The sequence below is a fragment of the Choloepus didactylus genome, chromosome 9, assembly GCF_015220235.1.
Source record: "Choloepus didactylus isolate mChoDid1 chromosome 9, mChoDid1.pri, whole genome shotgun sequence".
Lineage (NCBI taxonomy): Eukaryota > Metazoa > Chordata > Mammalia > Pilosa > Megalonychidae > Choloepus > Choloepus didactylus.
In genome coordinates this window covers 49,197,082-49,224,993 of record NC_051315.1, presented here as the reverse complement: position 1 = coordinate 49,224,993, position 27,912 = coordinate 49,197,082, and the positions used below count along the sequence as shown (strand labels likewise).

Below are 27,912 nucleotides of genomic sequence, written 5' to 3'. Positions count from 1 at the left end.
CTTAATGGAAACCCACTGAATGGGGAAGTCATTGGGGAGTTCGACGAAGTTCCTTATATCACATCATGGCTCAGATGAGGCAATTATTTAGCTAGCGAAAGCCATGTGAAGCAAACAAGAAAAAACAAAAACAAATAAGGGAAAGAAGATTGCAAAATTAATTTTTTAAAATCAACAAATGACTTGGAAATTATCAGAATAACTTGGTGAATAATTTGTGCTACAGCTTATATCCTAAGTATGGTTTCACTTGGAAATAAGGAGGATTATATTTTAATTGTATTATTTATACATTAATTTATATTGTGCTGGTTTCTAAGTATTTTGAAGATCAATCCTGTTTCCAACTAGGGCATCCATTTATCTCTAAGACAGTTGGATGAGATTTAAAAGGAATAGTTATGGCAAAGCAGGATACAGGGTTTCTAACCCTAATTATATGACACTTTAGCCTGTCACCAGATCCTCAAGGGCTGTGATGAGCATTGGGAAAAAAAAAAATCTGAGAACAAAACTGATTAAAATTTAAGTATGTTAGGTAGCAATTTTAGCAAGGGAGAGTACCAAGAAATAAAAAGTAAATATGAGAATCAACCCCCAAATTTTGGAAATTTGGATTAGGAGAAGAAATGGAAGCTCTACAGTGTGGCACAGCAGGAAAAATTATTCTGCTGTAAAAACAAAGGCAGGGGAAGCAGAAGGAAATAATAATGATAGCATCATAAAAGCAATCCAAGTTTCTTTTAATAAAAAATTTTGTTTAAAAAAATCAGCTTTTCAGACCTGGGCTTTGCAAATGGCACTGGTAGTGCCAAGAGAACAAAAGAAAGCAAAATAATAATAATAATAATAGCTAAGATTAAAAAATTTTTTACAGCAAGAACCAGACTCCAGGCATGCAACAAAATAACGAACAGTCAAGGAAGACAAATATGGAAAAAATTATAACTATTATGCTTTGATTTGCCAGTCTTTTTTGCATGGAGAAAAAGAAATGCTCTGGTTGGCTGGTGATGTCTAAACAAGACCATCTTCTTTTACACAAATCCTAGAATAATACCTTTCATTTATGTAGTACCTCCATGGATCCTTAGGAGTTTGAGTATTTCTATTTTCTAACAAAGGAGACTGCTGCTATGACAAATTAGTAAATTGTACAAGGTAAGCAGCTAGTAAATATGGGGTCCTAGCGTGAACCTAACTTGTTGTGACTCAAAAGCCCATGTTCTTTCCTCTACCTAATATTTTTAACCTGGCTTTTTGTTAGAATCACTGAGCTGGTTTGAATCTGTTATGTACCCCGTAAAAGACTACGTTCTTTTAATCCACTCTTGTGAGGGCAGACCTATTGTGAGTGGGACATTTTGATTAGATTATTTCCTTGGAGGTGTGACCCACTCATTCAAGGTAGGTCTTACTTAGTTTCCTGGAGTCCTTAAGAGAGCTCATAGAGAGAGTGAGCTCAGAGCTGACACAGACCCAGACACTTGGAGATACAGATAGAAAGATGTTTGGAGATGCTAAGCTAAGGGATGAAGTCTAGAGTTTGCCCCAGAGAAGGTAAGTGAGAATCTACAGACACTTAAAAGAGAAAGCCACTGGAATTAGAAGCTGAAAGCAATGGCAACCTGGGAGCAAAGGACCAGCAGATGACATCGGCCTTTCTTCGGTGAAGGTATTCTCTTGTCGATGCCTTACTTTGGACACTTTTATGGCCTTAGAACTGTACATTTGTAACCTAATAAATCCCCTTTATAAAAGCCAATCCATTTCTGGTACATTGCATTTTGGCAGCTTTAGCAAACCGGAACAATCACTTAGAAAGCTTTTAAAACATACTGAAGCTCATACCTTACTTCAAGATTTGAATTTTATTGGTGTGGGGGTAGAGTCCTTTCTTGGTGCTTTTTAAGAATCTCCCAGAGGTGCACAAGTACAGCCAGACAAGAACCACTGCTCTATATGGGCTGACCCTCAGCACCCACCAGGTGTAGGAAAGTGACAGTAGTATCATGGGCAGGCAGCATTCAAATATGACAACACATCATTGAAGAATCAATTAAATTTCTCATTTTGATCAATGCAAGTATCTGTTTTTGGTTGAAAGATTTTCTTCATCTGGAGCTCATGCATTCAGTTAATCAGAGAAGCATTTTCTTGTCACAATTATGGGGTTATAGCTTAAGTAACAGAAAGTTTAATCATTGTACTCCAATGACTTCTTGCTCTTATAGGAAATGATGATTAAGGACCAATGTAATGCCTGCTATGGATTTTTCTTCAAAGGTTGTCAATAAGTACCATTGCGTGAATGACTAGAACCAATCAGTCTTCTTATATAGTATTCAGTTCAGATAAAGAATTTGACCTTTACGAGAGCTTAGAATAACATGTAGGAACTATTTACTGAGTTCCTTATTTTATGGTAGGCATTAATAATTTTATAAATTATTTTATTTAATTATCCCAGCCTCCCTGCGAATTAGCTTTACTATCTTTATTTTACAATTGGGGAACTGGAGTGCAGAGAGTTCACACTACTTACTCAAGGTCTCACAGTTAGAAGGTGGAGCCAGAATTCCAACCCAGATCAGTTTGACTTGAAAGTCAGTGCTCTTAATCTTGATTTTGTACTGATGGAATAGCAAACATGATATGAGTATAATTACAATCCCTTGCTGAAGTTTAAAATATGAGAACATGTGAACACTGTCCCACTCGGCCTGCCCTCGATCCATTTGGCTGCAAGAGCTAAACCTTTCACTTCTTGAGAATCAGCCAGGCAGGTAAGGTTTGGAATTCATCTGCTGCCCAAGGTCAGAGTTTCCAGGTAAGTCCCTGGGCCACTGATCTCTGGACTCTTGCATCAACTCCACCCAGGTCCCTGGAATGCAGAGTGAGTCCACCTGCCTGAGCGGGAGCACAGATACAGGGCAGAAGTCCAGCTCTCCTGTTCTTCCTCTTCTACCGACACTGATACCTTAGATATGGATGTCCATCAAGCCAGGTCTCAGAGCGGTAACTACAACCCTTAGCTACAGTAATGTGTGTTTCCCAAGGGACATCCAGCCCTATCCCACTGCTAGTCCCCTTAGCTCTGACAAAGCCAGCTAACCCCTCCCTTCCACAGGTCCGTTAGAAAATCCCAGCATGCTTCAAGTTGAAATAGAAGATTATTTGAATGAATGATTTTTTAATAGGAGTATGTCCCAAGTACAACATGGGATACTTATACTAAAAAATTACTCATTGTTTACCTGAAATTCAAATTTAACTGTGTGCCCTCTATTTTTATTTGCTAAATTTGACAACCTTAAGCATGCTTGGTGACCAAGACTCTGTAGTCCTGGACTTCAATACAGGACAAAGTTGATGAAAAATCCAAATTCTTGTCATAGGGGAACATATCCCACAAGGTTCTAATGGAGAACTTTACTTTCAAAGAGTTTTCTTGTTTCAGTGGTAAACTTTCATAAGCATCAGTGAAAATTGGCTTAATTATCTTGAAGTGATAAAACATGCCACAATTTGTCTCTCTTCTTCATACCTTTATGATACTCATAGTAAAATTGCCTCACTATATCAAAAAATGCTTTCTTTGTACTTTTCTCTCTGACTACAACCTCACATGAGTTTTTCTTTCTTTTTTTTTTTTTTAACCCTAGCAAACCTAAAACTAGAAAATAAGGAAGAAAAGTCCTTGATGGTGCCATTATCAAAATAAAACATGGCATTTATATTACACGAATATATGTATGATAATGTAAAATAATAGTAGTGGAGTTTGTTGTACAGAAATGACAGATTTTAGAACACTTTACTAATTCTTACAACACTTATTTGAAGGGATTATCATTGTCTGGATTTTATGGATAGAAAAATGTAGGTACAAGTAATTAACTTCTTTGTCAGAACAAGAGATATGGGACACTGTGTGTTAGCCACAAGCTCACTACGACCTTCCCTGTACCAGTAACTTAACTCCTGGCTCCCTGGCTTCATAAATCCTGGCCTAATGGCCTGGAGTTACTAAACAGTTAAAGAAGCCGAAAAGTAAAACTGAAGAAAATTCTAGTAAGTTATTTTAGAAAAGTGTCAAGAAGTATCACGACTATTTATTAACTTATCAAGTTCCTGAGGGTATGAGGGGAAGAGGGAGAAAAGCAAATTCAGCACTTCCTCCAAGCTCGAATATAAAATGTGTCTTGCCCTCAAGTGACTCGTGAAAAATAAAATTAAATCTGAAATATGTAAACTAGCTCTGGTTATTCAGGCTGGATAAATTGCAACTCCTTCTCCTGATACCGTATTTCTCCATTTATTACAGTGCTGCTAATGTACCCATATTCAATGTGTGCAATGGTTCCTAAATGTCATCCAAACATGCCTATTTGCCCCGGTGGGTTAGACAACTTTAATTAGTCTTTGTACCATCAATCTCCAAGACTGTCAAAGAATAGTTTAAATTCTATGTGTATGTTTTTGTCAAACATGAAGCAGCATCACAACCAGAGCAGGCCATATATATCTGGAGTGGCTGGGGACACCTCAGGAGAGCTGGTGGCTTTCCTTCTGCTTGGCTAGAGGACAAGTGACTTGGACATCCACACAGCGTTTGATAATGTGGTCATGTGACCATTTCTACTGCTCTAAAGTGCAAATGTCCCAAGGACATACGAGGCACATAATGTTTCACAGTGAATTGGGACATTTATCTGGGAGAAAATGACACAAACAAGCAAGTTTGTGAACATAGTCCACAAGCCCTTTAATAAAGGGGGCCTTTGGAGATGCTTGAGAGGAGGGGGTCGATGATGGGGAAGTACACCTCAGACAATTTACTGTGCAAACATGTGTTTATTCAGCAGGATCCCTGCACGAGAATTACCCTTAGACTGAGTAAATCCAGAGATTAGTCTGGAGTCTCTTTTGTGCACTAAAATGCAGCACATTTTTTCCATGCCTAAGCCCTTTCCTGAAAATGGGTTTCTAATATTATGTCTAAATTCCTTGTTCACTGAACCTACAAGGAACTTATGGAGCAATGGAATTAAAAGATTAAACCTCAAGCCACTTGCGCTAAGTCTTTAAATGCCTTATGAAGCACACTTTACACAGCAACTTAGTCTACAATTGGAGTGTGCAGACTCAATTGCTTTAGAGAGTCTTACAGACTCAAGTGTTGCCAGAATTCTCTTTCTTAACTGTTTCCCTACTGTAGAAATAGGCCCAGTGGTGTTAAAATTCCTCCTGTGCATGCTACTAAGTTTTAAGTTATGGCTGTAGATATTTAAATTGTGCAAAGGTTTCATTTTAAATTTTACAAGGTAAACTCATGTGATCTGGGCTCAGAGATTAGGTCCTCTTTAGACATCATGTGCAACTTCTTGAGTAATCTCATTTCACAGCTTGTTAGAACTGGAAAGCTCTTTAGAAATGTATGCCAGTTTTTTTTAATAGATGAGAAAAATGAGACCCAGAGAAGTTAATAATAAATAATAATAATGTCTAACATTTGTTGCCAGAAACAACTGCTTTTCGTGCGTTATTTCTTTGAGTCCTCACAACAGGCCTTTGAGTTATGTACTATTATTTTCCTTCATGTGCACTTTTGATTCAGATCCCATCCCCTCTCTCCTGTAGAAGGATATTGGGCTGGCATTTCTTACCACTCTCTCCTACATTTTCAATTATTTAGCAGTCTATTAGATCGTGCCTATCACAAGGTAAATGTGATGTTGGTTCTCTTATTAAAGATGAAACAAACAAACAAAAAAACCCCACAAAAACAAACTTCTGGTCTGATGAGTGCTCCCACTCCTTGTCTTTTTATGCCAGGAATGCTAACAGCTCTGGAGTACTTGATCATACCTTGGTCATTTCCCTAAATCCTGTCCATATCTTTGTAACTATTTCTCTTATGAATTACTCAATTTGAATATACTCTCCATTTCCTGCCAGTAACTCAATCGATACATGGTCTATATGCTGACACTCTCAACAACAAAAATAACAACAAAAATTCCTTCGCCTGACCACACTTCCCATAGTGGCTTTCTTTCCATTTCTTTGCTCCTTCTGGCAGAAAAACTCCTTGACATAGCAATTAGCTCATCTAATTCCTCTCATCTCATTCTTTTGTAAATCAACTCCAATTGGGTGTTTGGCTCCACCACTCTGCCCAAACTGCTCTTGTTCTGGTCACCAACAACCTCCATGCTGCTAAATCTATTGGCCCATTTTCCTTCCACATCTTGCCTGACCTATCAGCAGCTTTCGACCCAATCGATTATCTCCTCTTCTTCTAGATTATTGCCCCTCTAGATTTACTCTCCATTCTCTTCCACCTGCTATATTGGAAGGTAGAGCAACAAACTCCCTTGACCTTTAATTTCCATTTAGGTTTGGCCAACAGGAGGCAGTTGCAGGAGATAGGAGGGGAGAAGGAAAGTTAGGTTGGAGTATTTATTCTCCGCCAGGTTGCTACAGATCAGTTGCACTCCTCTATGGAAGGCTGTAACTCTTGCTTGGCCACCCTCTCCATACAACCAAGCTCTTCTGGTCACTCCTTGTCTTTTTATGCCAGGAATGCTAACAGCTCTGGAGTACTTGATCATACCTTGGTCATTTCCCTAAATCCTGTCCATATCTTTGTAACTATTTCTCTTATGAATTACTCAATTTGAATATACTCTCTATTTCCTGCCAGGAACTCAATCGATACATGGTCTATATGCTGACACTCTCAAATTTTTATTCTCAGCCCAGACCTCTCTTGTGAATACCAGACCACTATATCCAATTGTCTCCTCCACCCACTTTATTATGTCCTAAACTAACTCTGTGTCTTCCTCCCAAACTGCTCTACCTGTAGTGTTCTCCATCTAATTGATGAAAATGCCATCCTTCCAATTGCTTGGACTAAACACTTTGAGTCATTCTTGACTTCTTTCTTTTTCTTTAACATCTCATCAAATACATCAGGAAATTTCATTGGCTTTTCCTTCTAAGTACATCCAGAATCTGACCACTTCTCGCCACCTCTACTCCTACCACTCCAGCCCAAACTGCCGACATGTCTTCCTCTCATTTACTGCAGTAGCCACCTGCATTACTGCTGTTGCTTCCTTATTAGTCCCCCTTCTTCTACTTTTGCCCCTTTTAATCTATTCTTAGAACAGAGCATGCCACTCCTCTGCTCAAAACCCTGCAGGATCCCATATCACTCAGAATAAAACCCAGAGTTCTTACAATCCCTTCAAGGCTTTACTTGAGGTGGCCATTTGGTATACCCCGACCTCCTTTCCTACTATTCCCCTCTCTCGTTCTGTTCCAGCCACACTGACCTGTTTGCTGTTCCTAGAACATGCCAAGCATGCTCCCACCTTAGGGTCTTGGGATCTAGTTCTTCTCACTCCTAGAAGGCTTCTCGCTCTTACAACTGTTTGGATAACTTTTTCAACTCCTTCAAGTCTTTGCTCAACAGTCCCTTTCAAAGTGAGGTCTACTGAGACCATTCAATTTATATTGCAACCTCTCTCCCTGCCAGCTCTCCTGAATCTCTTACTTTGCTCCATTTTTTCTTGTTTAAAGCACTCATCATGAGCTAACATTACAGATTAATTATTTAGTATGTGTATTATTTACAGTTTCTCCCCTCCACTAGAACATAAACACCTCAAGGATAAGATCTTTTTGTGTGTGTGGTTTTTTTAACCAGTATATTCCCAATATCTAAACAGTGTTTGGTTCATAGTATAAACTCAAAAATATTTGTTATATCTGCCTCCTATAAATGTTGACAAGTTTTGGCTTCATTTTCATTCAATTCAAAATATTTTCCTATTTCCCTGTGTCTTCCTCTTTGACTCATGGATTACGTTGGAGTGTGTTAGTTAATTTCCAAATATTTAGGGATTTCCAGATGGCTCTCTGTTATGGATTTCTAGCTAAATTCTATTGGGATCAGAGAACATACTTTGTACAGTTTAGTTCTTCTAATTTTTTTTTAAGTTTGTTTAATGGCCCAGATTATGGCCTGTTTTGGTGAATGTTCTGTGTGCCCTTGAAATGAAAATATTTTCTGCTATTATTTGCTAAAGTGCCTCAAATTTGGCAATCAAGTCAACCTGGTTGATATTGCTGCTTTTTCTGTATCCTTACTGGTATTCTCTGTCTTGTTCTACTGATTACTGAGAAAGGAATATTGAAGTTTCCAATTATAATTTTGGATTTGTTTATTTCTCCTTTCAATTCTATCAGTTATTGCATCATGTATTATGACTCTCTGTTGATAGATAAACAAACATTTATTATTCCTATGGTTTCTTGATTAATTGGTCCTTTTATTATAACATAATATCCCTCTTTACCCTTGGTAGTATTCCTTATTCTAAAATCTGCTTTGTCTGATATTAATATAGCCACTTCAGTCTTCTTTTGACAGGTTTGTATGGTATATTTTTTTCCATCCTTATTCTTTTAATCTACCTATGACCTTATAATTAAAGTGGGTTTCTTGTAGATAGCATATAGCTGGGAATTTCTTTTTAATCCAATCGGACAATCTCTACCTTGTAATAGGGGTTTCAGAGCATTTATATTTGATGTTAATTATTGATATGGTTGATTTATCAGTTATATATGGTTGACTTATCAGTTATTAATTTTCAATTATTTGTCCCATATGTTCTTTGTTCCTTTTTCCTTGTCTTTTTTATTATTTAAATACTTTTCATAAGTCCATTTTATCCTCACTTTATAATTTTTCTAGTGTTTACTTTAGGGTTTACAACATACATCTTTAACTTGTCACAGCCTACTGTTAAATAATATTATACAACTTCTGGTATAGTGTAAGAGCCTTGAAACATTGTACATCTATTTTCCCTCTAATGCTGTTGTCATACATTTTACTTCTGTATACAATCCCACTAATATGGTTACTATTTTTGCTTTATACCAGGGGCAGAAAAATATGACCTGCAGATCAAATCCTTACCATGGCCTGTTTTTATATAGCCTGTAAGCTAAAGATGGATTTTACATTTGAAAAGGATGGTGAGAAACTAACAAGAGAAGAATGTGCAGCAGAGAACACAAGTGGCCCACAGAGTCTAAAATACTACCTGGCCCCTTACAGTAAAAGTTTTCTAACCCCTTTTTTAGTTAGTCAATTACCTTTAAAAGATTAAAATTAAGAAAAATACATTTTACATTTATTATTATCATTTATGATACTCTTTGTTTCTTTATATAGTCCACATTTTCACCTGGCATCATTTTCCTTCTACCTGAAGAACTTTTTGTAACATTTCTTGCAGTGCAGGTCTGCTGGCAGTGATTTCTCTCAGCCTTTACATGAAAAAGTTTCTTTATCTCGCCTTCATTTTTGAAAGGTATTTTCAATGGGTATAGAATTCTTGATTGGCAGTTTTTTTTTCTTTCAGCACTTGAAAGATTGCCTCATTGGTCTCTGACTTGCAAAGTGTCTGATGAGTAGTCTGCTGTAATTCTTTGTTTCTATGTACGTAATTTTGCTTTTTGCTTTTGCAGCCTGAAAGATTTTCTTTCTTTGGTTTATAGTTTTAGTAGTGGTATGTGTAATTGCTTATTTGTTTGTATTGCTTAAGGTACTCTGGGCCTCATAGATCTGTGACTTTTTATTTTTTATTTATTTTGGAAAATTATAGCCATTCTTTTTCACTTCTCTTTTCTCTTTCTGGAATTCCATTTTCATGTATAATAAAAATTTTATGATGTATCACAGTTTTTGCATATTCTGTGTTTTAAAAAAATTATTGTTTTTTCTCTTTTTGTTTCATTTTGGATAATTCCTATTAAGCTATCTTCAAGTTCGCCAATTTATTTATTAGTATGTCCAGTCTGCCAATGAGTCTGTCAAAGGAATTCTTTACCTCTGGTATTATGTTTTTTATTTGTAGCATTTCAATTTGTAAATTGATTTTATAGTTTCCATTTCTCTACTAAAATTCCCTATTTTTTTATGCAAGCTGCCCACCTTTACCACCAGATCTTTTTTTTCTTTATTAGAGAAGTTATGCATTTACAGGACAATCATGCACAAAACACAGGATTCCCATATATCACCCTGTTATTAACACCCTGCATTGGTGTTGAACATTTGTTACAATTGATGATAGCACATTCCACCAGATCTTTTAATATATTAATCATTATTAGTCCCTGTCTGATGATTTCAACATCTGAGTCCTCACTGAATCTGGTTCTATTGATTGCTCTGTCTCTTAAGAATGTTTTTGTTTTCTTACTTGTTTGCATGCCTTATAAGACTTTTAAAATTGAATTCCAGACAGCACATATAGAAGAACAGAAGAGTTTGAGTTAAATAGCATTTTCAGCCAGAAATCTGCATGGCTCTTATGTCAGGCTGTTGGCTGTAAGATTGAGTCAATCAAGTCAGGAGTTGAGTTTCAAATTTCTCAAAAGTTTGGCTACTCTTTCCTTGTACTCAGAATGGAGCCTAGCATGCCAGAGGGCTTTTCTCAGTGTTCCTGCTCCATCATCAGCTTTTGGCAACCCCTGCATGCTTGTGCCAAGGATGACATCTCTCTCTATGCTCTTGCCCCTCCCTGTGTGGTAGACTGCTATTCCTTACTGCTGAGCGCTAGTGTCACAAAGGAGACAGGGGGAGTTTTCTTTTCCTGGCCTAGCCTGAGTCTTAAGCAAGTCTTTATACCTTGTCCAATGGGTTGGTGCTTTTTCAGCATTGCTGACTCCTTTCCCTGTTGCTACCAAACACTGCCTTGTATCCGTGTCTGGTCTTGGGTTGGGTAGTCTTTTCTGTCCTACCCCAGCAACAGCCAACTCCTGCTTATTGGTACAGGATCCTGTACCCAAGGTTCCTGCTCCTCTTTTAGAGGCAACAGGGTTTTGCTTCCACACCTTCCCTAGCAGAATGGATCTGTGCCTGTGTTCTACTCCATCCCCAGAGGAAGTCAGGTTTTGGTTCGAATTTTCCCCCAAAAGCAATGGTGTTTTGCCTGAGCCTTGGGAATGAGAGCATTTGTATCCTCTTCCAGAGGCTTAAGGATCTACTCCCCAGCAACGGCCAATCTCCTCCTGCATATTAGTGCTACCAAGGAGGACTTTCTCCAATCTCCTGCCTTGCCCCAGTATTTCTCATGAGCAAACAGTGGAGGTCCATGGAATAGAACTTGATAGTGTATGCAAACAGACATGTTGGCCCACACCTGACCCTTAAAAATTTGTTGAAATTTTGCTAATTTCTTCTAACCTGCTTGTATGGCAGCTACCTCTGTCTCCAATGCTTTGTCAAGAATAAAACAGTTTTTATGTCTCCTCCTTTGTTGGGGGGGCTTGCCACTCCAGGATTTGTTTGCCTTGTGGCCTCAGCTCTCAGATGGGCTCAACTAAAGATTTTATAAATTATATGGCTTTTTCTCATTGTTGGGATGTGAGCAACATTTCCTTGAGGCTTTCTATATCCTAAACAAAAGTGAACTCCAAAACAAATTGCTGAAAAATGAAATGAATGAGGAAAGTGATATTTAGATACATTAGAAACATTATGATATGGCTGCTGGTTAGTAATTGAAAAAAGATTAGATCCCAGATACCCTGGTAACCTAACATTTAAAACCGTAACCTTTTCTACTACAGAACATCTGAATTGTTTATTATCACCAAAGTGCAAAGCAGCACACACCAAGGAGAGTCCAGGAAGATTAAGTAGCAATGACATGGTGTTCTAGGTTGCGTTCTCCAGAAGCAAACCCTGAGACAAGGAGTTGAGTAGAAGTAGTTTTTTTGGGAGGTAATCCCAGATAGCTCTAGGAGGAGAGCAGGGAAGGCAACAAGGAAGGGCGGGAAGCAACTACAGGGAGTGAAAGTGATCAGGTTACAACTGTGGGCTTTGGTGCTCATTTCAAGTGGGATTCCAACTGGAACCTCATTCCAGTTGGAACCACCAAGAGTCTTCCTGAAATGCGAAGAAAGATGCTGTTTTTCTACCAATTCCTGACCATGATTATTTGAGGCCTATTCCAGGGAGCTTTAATTCCTTGGCATTTCTGGCTTACCCCAGACATGGGTCAAGCACATTACTGTGGTTGAAGAAAGCCTTCTGGATGATATTTCAGGGGCTTGCAGTAGGAGCCATAAGAGTATACAGTGAGTGCTCAAAGGATGTCGTTGTGGCACAGACACTGACTACTATCCATGGCCTTCCATTGACAAAAATGTCTGTTCTGCTTGCCTTCCCTTCTCTGCACCCTCTGTCACTCTTACTATGGGCATCTGTGAATCATATATGGTCATGCTTTGCTTAAGTGGCCCAAGTAATCCGAAGTGAGCCAAAGTCAAAATTTTTTGGCAGAGGAAACACTTTAAGCTGGAAAGCCATCAGATAGCCAAGACTTCCTAACAGATAGTGATGGGAAACTATGAATTTTTTTCTTTGATCTAAGGCTTGGGTGGATAATGAGGCTGGGAAATAGTTCAAGTTCCTGTAGAGGAGGGCTGGAGCCACTAAGTAAAAACAGCAGCTACCATACCCATAATAGGGAACAACATGTTGGTCAATATTAGGGTTATAAAATCACATCTACATAGTAATGGATATTACTGCCTATAGCACAAGCTTCAAAGGCTACAAATAAGCTATAGAGCAGGCAGGAGAAGAGAGAAAAGGTGACTGGAGTCAAGGAAGGCTTATCTGAACTACACAAGCCTTGACCTTTCTAGGACATGTAAACCCAAGGTACATACTCACTCAGTATGGCATGAGAAGGCTTTAGAAGAAATAGGGCTGCCTCACTCTCTCTAGCAAAGTGTTGGTTGTGAACCAGAGATGGAAGCGTGGAGAAGCAGCCTAGCCTTAGGTGGAGAGCACTGTGGGGAGAGTAGATATCTCTTCTTTTTGCTATCTGCATCCATTTACTCTGCTCATTATAACAATGCTTGGCTTTCCCTTTTGAGAAAAAAAACTGTCGCCCATGTACTTCCAGTAGAATTGAATCTACCTTCAACTCAAGAGTGAACATGCAGTTCAACTCTGGCAATCGAAGCATTACATTCCCCACCCATGATGATTTGTTCCTGGTTGGGCACATGATCTAATCAGAAGTAATGAGAAGCAATTAAATTTTGCTGTGACTATTGGAAAGAGAGGCATGCTTTCTTTTCTGGTTAACTTAAACCCAGAGGATCTAAGTCGGGAGTTACAAAGTCTCATAATTAAAGACCTTGGGCATAAAGCCAACAGAGCAGAAGACAGGCCCAAGAGATGGGAAGAACTAAATCCTCGATGACAGCATTCCTCTTTTCCTGGAGCCAGCACTACCCTGGACTTTCAGTTACATGAGTTAAGACATTCCTATTTTTGTTTAAGTTATTTTGAGTTGAAATTTCTGTCATTTTAAACCATATGATTCTTTCCTGCTAAGGGTGACAAGATAATGAAAAACAAGCTTTGCACTGATGTCTAACACCTTAGCATTAAGTTGTTTGACTGAAGAAGCCAAGTTAGACTGGATACCTTGGAAGCCACTTTAGGGAAGTTTTAAAAATTTGCTTTAAATAAACTTTTTTCTTGGGGGTAGGGCATAGTTATATATTTATAGAGAAGTTGCAAAGACATTGCAGAGACTTCTCATATACCCTTTATCCAGTTTTCTCTACTGTTAACATCTTAAATAAACATGGCACAAATTTCAAAACAGTACTAGATTACTATTAACTGAACTACAGATTTTATTTGGATTTTACCAGTTTTTCTACTAATCTACTTTTTCTGTTCAAGGATACTACATTGTGTTTTGTCATCATGTCTTCTTAGTCTGTCTCCTCTGATTTCTCCATCTTTCCTTGTTTTTCATGGCTTTGACAGTTTTGAAGAGTACTGGTTATGTGCTTAGTAGAAGGTACTTCAATTTGGGTTTGCCTGATGTTTTTCTCAGACTTCTTAGACTGAGATTATGGATTTTACAGAAGAATAACACAAAGGTGAAGTGTAGGGCAAAATTTTACCAGAGTCTAAGGGCTTAGCCTCCTTAATATATAAAGAACTCTTACAACTCAACAACTAAAAGACAGACAATCCAATTCAAAAATGGGCAAAGGACTTGAATAGACATTGCTTCAAAGAAGATATGCAAATAGCCAACAAGCACATGAAAAGATGCTCAACTACATTAGTCATTAGGGAAATGTAAATCAAAGCCGTGACATACCACTTAATACCCACTAGAATGGTTATAATAATAATTTTAAAAAAAAGCAAAATAACAAGCTTTGGTGAAGATGTGGAGAAACTGGAACCCTCATACACTGCTGTTGGGAATGTAAAGTAGTATAGCTACTGTGGAAGACAGTTTGACAGTTCCTCAAAAAATTAAACATAGCATTACCAAATAACCCAGCAATTCTACTGCTAAGGTATATAACCAAAAGAACTGAAAATGGGTATTGAAACAAAAGCTTGTACATGAATGTTCATGGCAACAGTATTTACAATGGCCCCAAAGTGGAAACCATCCAATTGTCCATTAAGAGATGAATGGATAAAGAAAATATAGTATGTGCCTACCATAGAATTTTATTCAGTTACAAAAACAAAGTAGCTTACACATGCAACAAGGTGGACCAACCTTGAAAACATTATGCTGGGTGAAAAAAAGCCAGACACAAAAGGTCACAAATTGTATGATTCCATTTATATGAATACCTGAAATAGGTAAATCCATAGATACAGAAAGCAGATTAGTGGTTGCTAGGGGCTGGAGGAAGAGGAAAATGGGGAATGACTGTTTAATAGCTATGGGGTTTCCTTTTGGGGTTATGGAAATGTTCTAGAACTAGATAGTAGTTGTGGTTAAACAACATTGTGACTGTACTAAATGCCACTGAATTGTACACTTTAAAATGGTTAAAATGGTGAATTTTGTGTTATGTGAATTTTACCTCAATAAAAAGAGTTTGAGTCCATTAGGTAATGAGAAAACAAATGCACTGTGCGTATCACCGAGTTGAGGAGGCCACTGAGTGTGGTGTATGGTCGCCTTCCCAAGGTTGACTGTCATTCAGAATCATACTGCATTGAATACTAAAGCAGAGAACTCTATATTTCCTTGAGATAAAGGTGCATAGTGATTTGCTGTGAATATTTTATTATCGCAATTAACTTGAATGAGCTTTTACTTTCTAAAACGTTCAAGACATGGTGACGCATTGCCATTTCAAAAAGTTAACAGTTAGGCCTTCCCAAACCAAAACTTGGCTGGGGTGGGGGGTGGGGATGGAGGGGAGAGGGAAGACCCAATGCTCCTTATTACACTCTACCAGATAGGCACCTTCATTTTGTATAGATCTCTCTGCTATATGAGTCCTATGATTGGGTTTACGTCTGTGCTTCCAAATGATTTTCATAAAATGCTTCAATAGTTATGACCAAAAGTTTTTCACTCACACATACTTGCGTACACACACACACCATTATCAAAGGGCTATATGGTTTCAAACAGAAATGCGTTATTAAATCATCCTGGTGTATTACCAGGAAATTGTAACTAGATCATCCACTTCTACTTCTCTACTAATCCATCAATTATTGTGATAGTTATTGAATACACACTGGGCATGTCATCAGGGAAAGTCAGTAGAAGAGACACTGAAGCATGTTGCCCTAGTCCAAAGGCTTTATGTTCCAACAAACCTATTTGTTATTCACATGTCCAAACTAAGTCATGTATGTAAATCATTTAAAGTATATGTAAGAAGGTTAAAATTTTAACTTTCAGATTAACTCTCCTGCTGAAAACACTTTAGAAAAAAATAAAACTTATTTTCTACATCATATCACCCACCACTCAGTCTTTGTTCCTACCTAAGGTTTGGTGTATTTCCCTTAACTCCAGTTGGGAGTAATTAGCTTTTTTTGTTCTCTGATTTGAAGGTAGAATTTTCCAGGAAGAATTTGTCTTTCCTTAAAAGTCCCTTAATATTCTTTTGTGTTTAGATATAAATGAAAGGTTTTAAAATGGTGGCCAATAGATTTTTGGTTTGATATGAACAATATTTTAAAATACTTTGAATTAGTTGCCAACTTGTGAAATTTGAAAGAATTCCCCTGAAAGAGTCCACTCTTCGCTTCTCTTGATAAACCAAAACACTTGGTATTTGGGGGTAGTTCTGCTTCCTATATAGACAGGGTATATAATCCCTAACTTGTCAGTCTTATACCCTGCCAGCATTATCTATTTATTTTCTTGTTTGGTCAACAGAAATTAAAATTTCTGGTCTAGACTAGTCAGATATTTAAGCTGGATTATATGGAAGGGTGGATTGAATGGAAGTTTTATGCTCTGAGGGTAAAAAAGGGTGTGATTTAGCCCCAGTGAAGTTGCAGCCCCCAGGACAGAAATAGGGATAAGGAGATGGTGGTGGTAAAGAGCCTTCTGGAAGGCAGTTATCTGAGGCGGCCAGATGTGGAAGTGTCAGGAGCCTGTGAACTAAGTGCTCAGCCTTGGTGAAAGTCTCCAGTAACCAAACTTGTCACAAAGGGACTGGGGCCCTGCAGAGCTGCTCACCTTGTCCAGCCCCTGTGGACTTCTATAAAGTACGATGGCAGCAGCAGCCTTTGAAGCTTGGGAGTCAGGTCTGCTCCCATTTTCTAGGACTTGATGTGGACAGCAGAGAGGGAGAGAGTTCTAAAAATATTTGATACTGGAACTGGACTTCCTGTCAATTTTGGTGGGCAGAGAACTGGAGCTAGATTTAATTAGATTTAGAAAAATAAAGAAATGCAATGTTGCCTACACTCTTGGGTTGTGGAACAACTTTTCCTCTGGCTCATAATATAAAGATTGTTATTTCTTTAAGACAATCTAGTTACTTGATTTCATAAGAAGCAAGAAAGCAGAGTAAGATTCTAATAATTAAATTGATTAGGTTCAACTACATACACAATTAAGTTCATACTCAAGAATAAGTGGTTGAACTAGACAGTCTCTATGGGTTCTAAAACACAACAATATTGGTAATCTAAGGGAGTATTTGGAATATGGCTGGTGAATGGAGGCTGAATTATATAGGCTGGCAGGTAGAATAATTTAACAACTAGGCATACAACGATGGAGATACAGGTATCTATCTTCATTTTGAAGCCACTGTCACTTAACAGACAAATACATTGCATGGCAAAGATTTAAATTTAATGGAAAATCTGTTTCTTAAACTAAAATTGATGGTTTGTGAAGTTAAAATTTACTACAGGCCTCTCTTTACAACTGTGAGTAATTTTATTTCTATCTTGATAAAAAGGTTTTATTTCTGAGCTCAAGACTCATGTCACAACTGCCTCCTAGACATTTCCCTTGGCAAGTCCCACAGGCACCACAGACTCGTATGATCAAAATGTTCTAAAATCTACCCCCAAAATGCTGCTCCTTTTCTATTCCCATTTACAAAGTTTCTCAAACCACACATCTGGGAGCCACCATGCATCATAATAATCCCACATCTAGTTAGTGGCCAGATCCTGTGGATTCTATGTCCTTAATTCTTCAAGGTCATGAAACTATCCTCATCCTCCCAGCATCACCTTACTCCAGACGTTTGTTATCTCTGGCCTGAATCATTGTAACAATCTATTAACTAAACTCTCAACCTCCAGCTTTGAGTCCCTTCAATAGTTGACACACCGTCACCACAATAAACTATTTATAATTTATTTAATAAAAGGCATTGAGGTACAGCTACTTTGGAAGACAATTTGGTAGTTTCTTACAAAGCTAAACATAGTCTTACTATATGATCAAGCAATTGTCCTCCTAGGTGTTTACCAACTTATGTGAAAACTTATATCCATACAAACACCTGCATAAGAATGTTTGGGTCAACTTCATTCATGATCACCAAAAACTGGAAACAATCAAGATGTCCCTCAAGAGGTGAATTGATAAGCAAACTGTGGCATATCCATACAATGGAAGATTATTCAGCAATAAAAATGAGTGAGCTCTTAAGCCACACAGGGCATGGATGAATCTTACATGCATTTTGCTCATTGAAAGAAGCCAGCCTGAAGAGGTTACATAGATATGATTTCATTCATATGATATTCTGGAAAAGGCAAAACTACAGAGACAGAAAGAAATAGTGGTTAACAGGGGGTTCAGGGAGTAGGCAGAGGGAAGAATTGAATAGGTGAAGCACAGGGGACTTTTTAGGATGGTGAAAATATTTTGTATGATATTTTAATTGTGGGTACATGACACTATGCATTTGTCAAAACCCATATAAATTTACAGCAAAAAGAGTGAACATTAATGCACACAAATTTTTAAAAAATCATTTAGAAGATTGCAGACGGGATGGAATACAGAATGTGACAAAAGAATATTACAAATGTATGAAACAACCCCACTGAAGGGAGTGAAGGACAAAGGTACTGACCTAAGTAATTTTGGAAATGATTAGAATCTATAAGACTCAAGTCAAAAGGAACTGTACATGATCACTGTAATCTAGTTAATAAATTTGTTTTTCATGGGTGTATGGATTAACAATTCTGAAAACATTATATATGTATACTGGAATTAAACAACTAAGTAAATAGATGGCAGATGGCAGGAGCCATGTTTCTCACTGTTGCAGTGGGAGGTTGTAGATAAGCAAGAGGAGAAAGCTAGAATGATCCTGAGATGATGAATTAGAGTTGGGGACATCAGTAGGAGATCATGTTTAGCTTCATATAGATACAGACAGTCAAATATAGAAATATTTAGGGATATGTGAGTATACATGGGTTAATATATAAACACATTTCTTTGCTCTGTCAGCTGAAAGGGCCTGGAAGCAATGAGCACAACTAATGCCTAGAAGTTGGTTTCTAACCTGATTCTCCAATAAAATGAACCAGGGATCCTTAGAGAAACGGCCAATTCCAGGACAGGGGCAGGAAATATACATGATGAGCCTGGAGCATCTTCTCATACCTGAAAGTAAGGAAGTGCAGGGAAAACACACACACACACACACACACACACACACACAGAGTGGTGGGGGTATGTCAAAGGGATATAGGAGTAAACTGAAAGAGCTCCCAATGTCCAAAGCTGGAACAATTTGAGCAACAAAATAAAGCAATATTGAATTATAATACAAAGTATAAAATAAATAGCCAAGAGTTCATACTGATATAAATAAATGATCAAATAAATAAATAAATGGAGGAGAACAGACAAATGTCCAGTGTAGAAAAAGCTAGATAATTTATGTAAATACTCTGTCCTCAAGGAGATGGATCGTTCACTTCCTACTTCTTGAGTATGGGCTGTGCATAATGATTTCTTTCCAAAAACTATAGAACGGAAAGGGTGGCAGAAAGAGCAACTTTACATGGAGAAACCTGACAAACACTACCTAAGCCAGGTTTTCAAGGTCAACCATGGTAAGTCATGTTGGTAGACATATCCCGATCTGATATGATGAGAAGGACACTTCACCTCTGTGCTCTTCCTCACTGCAAAAAAAAAAAAACACAAAAAACAAAAACAGAAACAAAAAAACCCACAACCCCAGTCTAATCAGGAGAAATACATCAGACAAATACCAATTGAGAGGCAGTCTACAAAGCACCTGACCATTCTCCTCAAAACTGTCAAGGTCATCAAATAAAAGGAAAGTCAGAGGAGGCGGGGCAAGATGGCAGACTGGTGAGCTGTATGTTTTAGTTACTCCTCCAGGAAAGTAGGTAAAAAGCCAGGAACTGTGTGGACTGGACACCACAGAGCAATCTGTCTTTGGGCATACTTCATACAACACTCATGAAAACGTGGAACTGCTGAGATCAGCGAAATCTGTAAGTTTTTGCGGCCAGGGGACCCGCGCCCCTCCCTGCCAGGCTCAGTCCCGGGGGAGGAGGGGCTGTCAGCTCCAGGAAGGAGAAGGGAGAATTGCAGTGGCTGCTCTCATCGGAAACTCATTCTACTGATTCAAACTCCAACCATAGATAGACTGAGGCCAGACACCAGAGACTCTGAGAGCAGCCAGCCCAGCAGAGAGGAGACGGGCATAGAAGGAAAACAACACGAGAAGCTCCAAAGTAAAAGCAGAGGATTTTTGGAGTTCTGGTGAACACAGAAAGGGGAAGGGCGGAGATCAGGCCTTGAGGCGCATATGCAAATCCCGAAGCAAGGCTGATCTCTCTGCCCAGGGCACCTTTCCTTAATGGCCCTGGTTGCTTTGTCTATTAGCATTTCAATAACCCATTAGATCTCTGAGGAGGGCCGTTTTTTTTTTTTTTTTTTTTTTTTTTTTAAATCCTTTTTGCTTTTTCTAAAACAATTACTCTAAGAAGCTCAATACAGAAAGCTTCAAAGAATTGAAATTTGGGCACGTCAAGTCAAGAGCAGAACTAAGAGAGCTCTGAGACAAAAGGCAATAATCCAGTGGCTGAGAAAATTCACTAAACAACACAACTTCCCAAGAAAAGGGGGGTGTCCGCTCACAGCCACCATCCTGGTGGACAGGAAACACTCCTGCCCATCGCCAGCCCCATAGCCCAGAGCTGCCCCAGACAACCCAGTGTGACGGAAGTGCTTCAAATAACAGGCACACACCACAAAACTGGGCGTGGACATTAGCCTTCCCTGCAACCTCAGCTGAATGTCCCAGAGCTGGGAAGGGGGAGCAGTGTGAATTAACAGAGCCCCATTCAGCCATCATTTGAGCAGACTGGGAGCCTCCCAACACAGCCCAGCAGCCCAGAACTGCCCTGGGGGGACGGCACTCACCTGTGACATAGCACAGTCATCCCTCAACAGAGGACCCGGGGTGCACAGCCTGGAAGAGGGGCCCACTTGCAAGTCTCAGGAGCCATACGCCAATACCAAAGACTTGTGGGTCAGTGGCAGAGACAAACTGTGGCAGGACTGAACTGAAGGATTAGACTATTGCAGTAGCTTTAAAACTCTAGGATCATCAGGGAGATTTGATTGTTAGGGCCACCCCCCCTCCCCGACTGCCCAGAAACACGCCCCACATACAGGGCAGGCAACACCAACTACACACGCAAGCTTGGGACACCAATTGGGCCCCACAAGACTCACTCCCCCACTCACCAAAAAGGCTAAGCAGGGGAGATCTGGCTTGTGGAGAACAGGTGGCTCGTGGACGCCACCTGCTGGTTAGTTAGAGAAAGTGTACTCCACGAAGCTGTAGATCTGATAAATTAGAGATAAGGACTTCAACTGGTCTACAAACCCTAAAAGAACCCTATCAAGGACAGCAAATGCCACGAGGCCAAAAACAACAGAAAATTATAAAGCATATGAAAAAACCAGACGATATGGATAACCCAAGCCCAAGCACCCAAATCAAAAGACCAGAAGAGACACACCTAGAGCAGCTACTCAAAGAACTAAAGATGAACAATGAGACCCTAGTACGGGATATGAAGGAAATCAAGAAGACCCTAGAAGAGCATAAAGAAGACATTGCAAGACTAAATAAAAAAATGGATGATCTTATGGAAATTAAAGAAACTGTTGACCAAATTAAAAAGATTCTGGACACTCATAGTACAAGACTAGAGGAAGTTGAACAACGAATCAGTGACCTGGAAGATGACAGAATGGAAAATGAAAGCATAAAAGAAAGAATGGGGAAAAAAATTGAAAAACTCGAAATGGACCTCAGGGATATGATAGATAATATGAAACGTCCGAATATAAGACTCATTGGTGTCCCAGAAGGGGAAGAAAAGGGTAAAGGTCTAGGAAGAGTATTCAAAGAAATTGTTGGGGAAAACTTCCCAAATCTTCTAAACAACATAAATACACAAATCATAAATGCTCAGCGAACTCCAAATAGAATAAATCCAAAAAAACCCACTCCAAGACATATACTGATCACACTGTCAAACATAGAAGAGAAGGAGCAAGTTCTGAAAGCAGCAAGAGAAAAGCAATTCACCACATACAAAGGAAACAGCATAAGACTAAGTAGTGACTACTCAGCAGCCACCATGGAGGCGAGAAGGCAATGGCACGATATATTTAAAATTCTGAGAGAGAGGAATTTCCAGCCAAGAATACTTTATCCAGCAAAGCTCTCCTTCAAATTTGAGGGAGAGCTTAAATTTTTCACAGACAAACAAATGCTGAGAGAATTTGCTAACAAGAGACCTGCCCTACTGGAGATACTAAAGGGAGCCCTACAGACAGAGAAACAAAGACAGGACAGAGAGACTTGGAGAAAGGTTCAGTACTAAAGAGATTCGGTATGGGTACAATAAAGGATATTAATAGAGAGAGGGAAAAATATGGCAAACATAATCCAAAGGATAAGATGGCCGATTCAAGAAATGCCTTCACGGTTTTAACGTTGAATGTAAATGGATTAAACTCCCCAATTAAAAGATATAGATTCGCAGAATGGATCAAAAAAAATGAACCATCAATATGTTGCATACAAGAGACTCATCTTAGACACAGGGACACAAAGAAATTGAAAGTGAAAGGATGGAAAAAAATATTTCATGCAAGCTACAGCCAAAAGAAAGCAGGTGTAGCAATATTAATCTCAGATAAAATAGACTTCAAATGCAGGGATGTTTTGAGAGACAAAGAAGGCCACTACATACTAATAAAAGGGGCAATTCAGCAAGAAGAAATAACAATCGTAAATGTCTATGCACCCAATCAAGGTGCCACAAAATACATGAGAGAAACATTGGCAAAACTAAAGGAAGCAATTGATGTTTCCACAATAATTGTGGGAGACTTCAACACATCACTCTCTCCTATAGATAGATCAACCAGACAGAAGACCAATAAGGAAATTGAAAACCTAAACAATCTGATAAATGAATTAGATTTAACAGACATCTACAGGACATTACATCCCAAATCACCAGGATACACATACTTTTCTAGTGCTCACGGAACTTTCTCCAGAATAGATCATATGCTGGGACATAAAACAAGCCTCAATAAATTTAAAAAGATTGAAATCATTCAAAGCACATTCTCTGACCACAATGGAATACAATTAGAAGTCAATAACCATCAGAGACTTAGAAAATTCACAAATACCTGGAGGTTAAACAACACACTCCTAAACAATCAGTGGGTCAAAGAAGAAATAGCAAGAGAAATTGCTAAATATATAGAGACGAATGAAAATGAGAACACAACATACCAAAACCTATGGGATGCAGCAAAAGCAGTGCTAAGGGGGAAATTTATAGCACTAAACGCATATATTAAAAAGGAAGAAAGAGCCAAAATCAAAGAACTAATGGATCAACTGAAGAAGCTAGAAAATGAACAGCAAACCAATCCTAAACCAAGTAGAAGAAAAGAAATAACAAGGATTAAAGCAGAAATAAATGACATAGAGAACAAAAAAACAATAGAAAGGATAAATATCACCAAAAGTTGGTTCTTAGAGAAGATCAACAAGATTGACAAGCCCCTAGCTAGACTGACAAAATCAAAAAGAGAGAAGACCCATATAAACAAAATAATGAATGAAAAAGGTGACATAACTGCAGATCCTGAAGAAATTAAAAAAATTATAAGAGGATATTATGAACAACTGTATGGCAACAAACTGGATAATGTAGAAGAAATGGACAATTTCCTGGAAACATATGAACAACCTAGACTGACCAGAGAAGAAATAGAAGACCTCAACCAACCCATCACAAGCAAAGAGATCCAATCAGTCATCAAAAATCTTCCCACAAATAAATGCCCAGGGCCAGATGGCTTCACAGGGGAATTCTACCAAACTTTCCAGAAAGAACTGACACCAATCTTACTCAAACTCTTTCAAAACATTGAAAAAAATGGAACACTACCTAACTCATTTTATGAAGCTAACATCAATCTAATACCAAAACCAGGCAAAGATGCTACAAAAAAGGAAAACTACCGGCCAATCTCCCTAATGAATATAGATGCAAAAATCCTCAACAAAATACTTGCAAATCGAATCCAAAGACACATTAAAAAAATCATACACCATGACCAAGTGGGGTTCATTCCAGGCATGCAAGGATGGTTCAACATCAGAAAAACAATCAATGTATTACAACACATTAAAAACTCGAAAGGGAAAAATCAATTGATCATCTCAATAGATGCTGAAAAAGCATTTGACAAAATCCAACATCCCTTTTTGATAAAAACACTTCAAAAGGTAGGAATTGAAGGAAACTTCCTCAACATGATAAAGAGCATATATGAAAAACCCACAGCCAGCATAGTACTCAATGGTGAGAGACTGAAAGCCTTCCCTCTAAGATCAGGAACAAGACAAGGATGCCCGCTGTCACCACTGTTATTCAACATTGTGCTGGAAGTGCTAGCCAGGGCAATCCGGCAAGACAAAGAAATAAAAGGCATCCAAATTGGAAAAGAAGAAGTAAAACTGTCATTGTTTGCAGATGATATGATCTTATATCTAGAAAACCCTGAGAAATCAACGATACACCTACTAGAGCTAATAAACAAATTTAGCAAAGTAGCGGGATACAAGATTAATGCACATAAGTCAGTAATGTTTCTATATGCTAGAAATGAACAAACTGAAGAGACACTCAAGAAAAAGATACCATTTTCAATAGCAACTAAAAAAATCAAGTACCTAGGAATCAACTTAACCAAAGATGTAAAAGACCTATACAAAGAAAACTACATAACTCTACTAAAAGAAATAGAAGGGGACCTTAATGTAGGGGAACTAGCAGTAGAGAGCAATTAAGGAAGGGGGAACAATAATCCAGGAAGAACAGATAAGCTATTTAACGTTCTGGGGATGCCCAGAAATGACTATGGTCTGTTAATTTCTGATGGTTGTAGTAGGAACAAGTTCACTGAAATGTTGCTATATTATGTAACTTTCTTGGGGTAAAGTAGGAACATGTTGGAAGTTAAGCAGTTATCTTAGGTTAGTTGTCTTTTTCTTACTCCCTTGCTATGGTCTCTTTGAAATGCTCTTTTATTGTATGTTTGTTTTCTTTTTAACCTTTTTTTTCATACAGGTGATTTGAAAAAAGAAGGGAAAGTTAAAAAAAAAAAAAAAAAAAAAAAAAAAGTTGTAGTGCCCCCTTGAGGAGCCTGTGGAGAATGCAGGGGTATTCGCCTACCCCACCTCCATGGTTGCTAACATGACCACAGACATAGGGGACTGGTGGTTTGATGGGTTGAGCCCTCTACCATAAGTTTTACCCTTGGGAAGACGGTTGCTGCAAAGGAGAGGCTAGGCCTCCCTGTATTTGTGCCTAAGAGTCTCCTCCTGAATGCCTCTTTGTTGCTCAGATGTGGCCCTCTCTCTCTGGCTAAGCCAACTTGAAAGGTGAAATCACTGCCCTCCCCCCTACGTGGGATCAGACACCCAGGGAAGTGAATCTCCCTGGCAACGTGGAATATGACTCCCAGGGAGGAATGTAGACCTGGCACCGTGGGACGGAGAACATCTTCTTGACCAAAAGGGGGATGTGAAAGGAAATGAAATAAGCTTCAGTGGCAGAGAGATTCCAAAAGGAGCCGAGAGGTCACTCTGGTGGGCACTCTTATGCACACTTTAGACAACCCTTTTTAGGTTCTAAAGAATTGGGGTAGCTGGTGGTGGATACCTGAAACTATTAAACTACAACCCAGAACCCATGAATCTCGAAGACAGTTGTATAAAAATGTAGCTTATGAGGGGTGACATTGGGATTGGGAAAGCCATAAGGACCAAACACCACTTTGTCTAGTTTATGGATGGATGTGTAGAAAAGTAGGGGAAGGAAACAAACAGACAAAGGTACCCAGTGTTCTTTTTTACTTCAATTGCTCTTTTTCACTCTAATTATTATTCTTGTTATTTTTGTGTGTGTGCTAATGAAGGTGTCAGGGATTGATTTAGGTGATGAATGTACAACTATGTAATGGTACTGTAAACAATCGAAAGTACAATTTGTTTTGTATGACTGCGTGGTATGTGAATATATCTCAATAAAATGATGATTAAAAAAAAAAAAAAAAAAAAAAAGGAAAGTCAGAGAAACTGTCACAGGCAAGAGGAACCTAAGGAGACACAACAACTAAGTGTAAACTGGGATCCCGGAACAGAAAAAGGGCATTAGGTAAAAACAAAGGAAATCTGAATAAAGTATGGGTTTTAATTAATAATAATATATCAGTATTGGTTCATTTATTGTGACAAATGTTTCATACTAATGTTAGATGCTAATAAAGTGGAACAACAGGAAACTGTTGGGTGTATGTTAACTCTCTGAATTATCTTTGTAATTCTTTTTTTGTAAATCTAAAACTTTAAAAAAATAAACAAATTTTTAAAAATACGTTGAGTATCTACTGTGTGGTCAGCACTGGTAATACAGATAATGGTCCCTGCCTTCATGAAATAACTATCTGCTTGTTGGGACAGGCATTTGTCAAATAATCACACAAAAAACTGTTTATATTTTATTAATTTTATAAAGGAAATTTATTGAATGATACCATATTCTAATGGAGATCATAGCTTAGTCTGGGGGTAAGGTGAACTTCTCAAAGACAGTGTCATTCAAATCAAATAGGAATTATCCAGATGTGGGTGGGAGAAGAAAAACACTAAAAGCAAAAGGAATAGCATGTGACAAAGACCCAAGGCAGGAGGCACATGACCTTTTGCTGGGATAAAAAAGATGCCATTGTCTTTGGAGGTCTGAGCTCAAGAAGAGAGAGAGAGAGAGAGGAGAGAGAGGAGAGAGAGAGAGAGAGAGAGAAAGAGAGAGAGAGAGAGAGAGAAACAAGCCAGATCCTTAAGCGGTTTTTAACCTTTTGTTTCCTATGTAACTCAACACATTCTATTTTATGTATTTAAAAATATTATTCTGAGAAGGGGTTCCTGAATCTCACTAGACTCCCCAAAGGGGACCAACATGGCACCACATTAAGGATGTTAAACTTTATCCCAAGTATAATGAGAAGACATTGAAACATGTTAAGCTGCTTCAAATCCTTCATTGTTTCAACTTGCTTATAGGGAAATTCCAAACTTTTTAACAAGTCCTATAAGGTTGTCCATGAAATGATCACCATAGACATATTCAGCCTATCTTCCCTCCAAATATCCATTTTTTCTTTACTCAAATCCTCCCAAATCCCTTGCGGTCATCACACAAGGTCTGCTGCTTCCTGTCTTCTAAATTGTGCTCACACTGTTTCCTGTGCCTGTAAAACGTTTTCCTCCTTATCTGCTCATTTCTAGATTTAGATCAACACCCACCTTCCCTACAAATCTTTTCCTGTCTCCCAAAATTGAAATGACACCTCTTTTGCTATGGCCCATTATCCCCTAGTTGTGATACATAGAATGGTGGCCCCCAAAGATGTTCATGTTCTAATCCAAAGAACCTGGGAATATGTTACCTTACATAGAAAAGAGACTTTCCAGAAGTTATGATGTGATCCTGCGATGAAGAGATTATCTTGGATTATTTTAGTTGGCCCAAAGCAATCACAAGGATCCTTGTAAGACAGAGGGAGGAGGATCAGAGTGAGAGGATGACATGTGACAACAGAAGCAGAAGTGAGAGAATAACAATTCTACAGAAAATGGTAGTGTTTTCATTCATCAGAATCGGCAATGCCCAAATTTTATACCAAAGTGCAATGGCACTTTCATAGAGAGTTGAAATTCTTACTATTAGTGTTTTGGCTCCTGGAAAACCAATTGTACACATCAAGATGAATATACATTTTTGCAGATGCAGTTGATCCCAGGGGAGGATACTTGGGCTGATGAGATGAAACTTTGTGCTATTTGATTTACCTCATAGACTAGTAATAACTTGAGAACAAATTCCAAGCAAGTAAATAATTGGATCCTCACTGACATTTAGAAGCA

At 38.4% G+C, this 27,912-nt stretch overlaps 1 long non-coding RNA gene across 1 annotated transcript in view; it reads right to left on the bottom strand.

The window, feature by feature from the left end:
- Nucleotides 1-27,912, bottom strand: part of LOC119544976 — a 287,062-nt gene that overhangs the window by 37,270 nt on the left and 221,880 nt on the right. Inside the window, exon 2 of the long non-coding RNA XR_005218988.1 lies at nt 19,426-19,525. This is a non-coding gene — a long non-coding RNA (uncharacterized LOC119544976). The remainder of the gene's footprint in view (nt 1-19,425; nt 19,526-27,912) is intronic.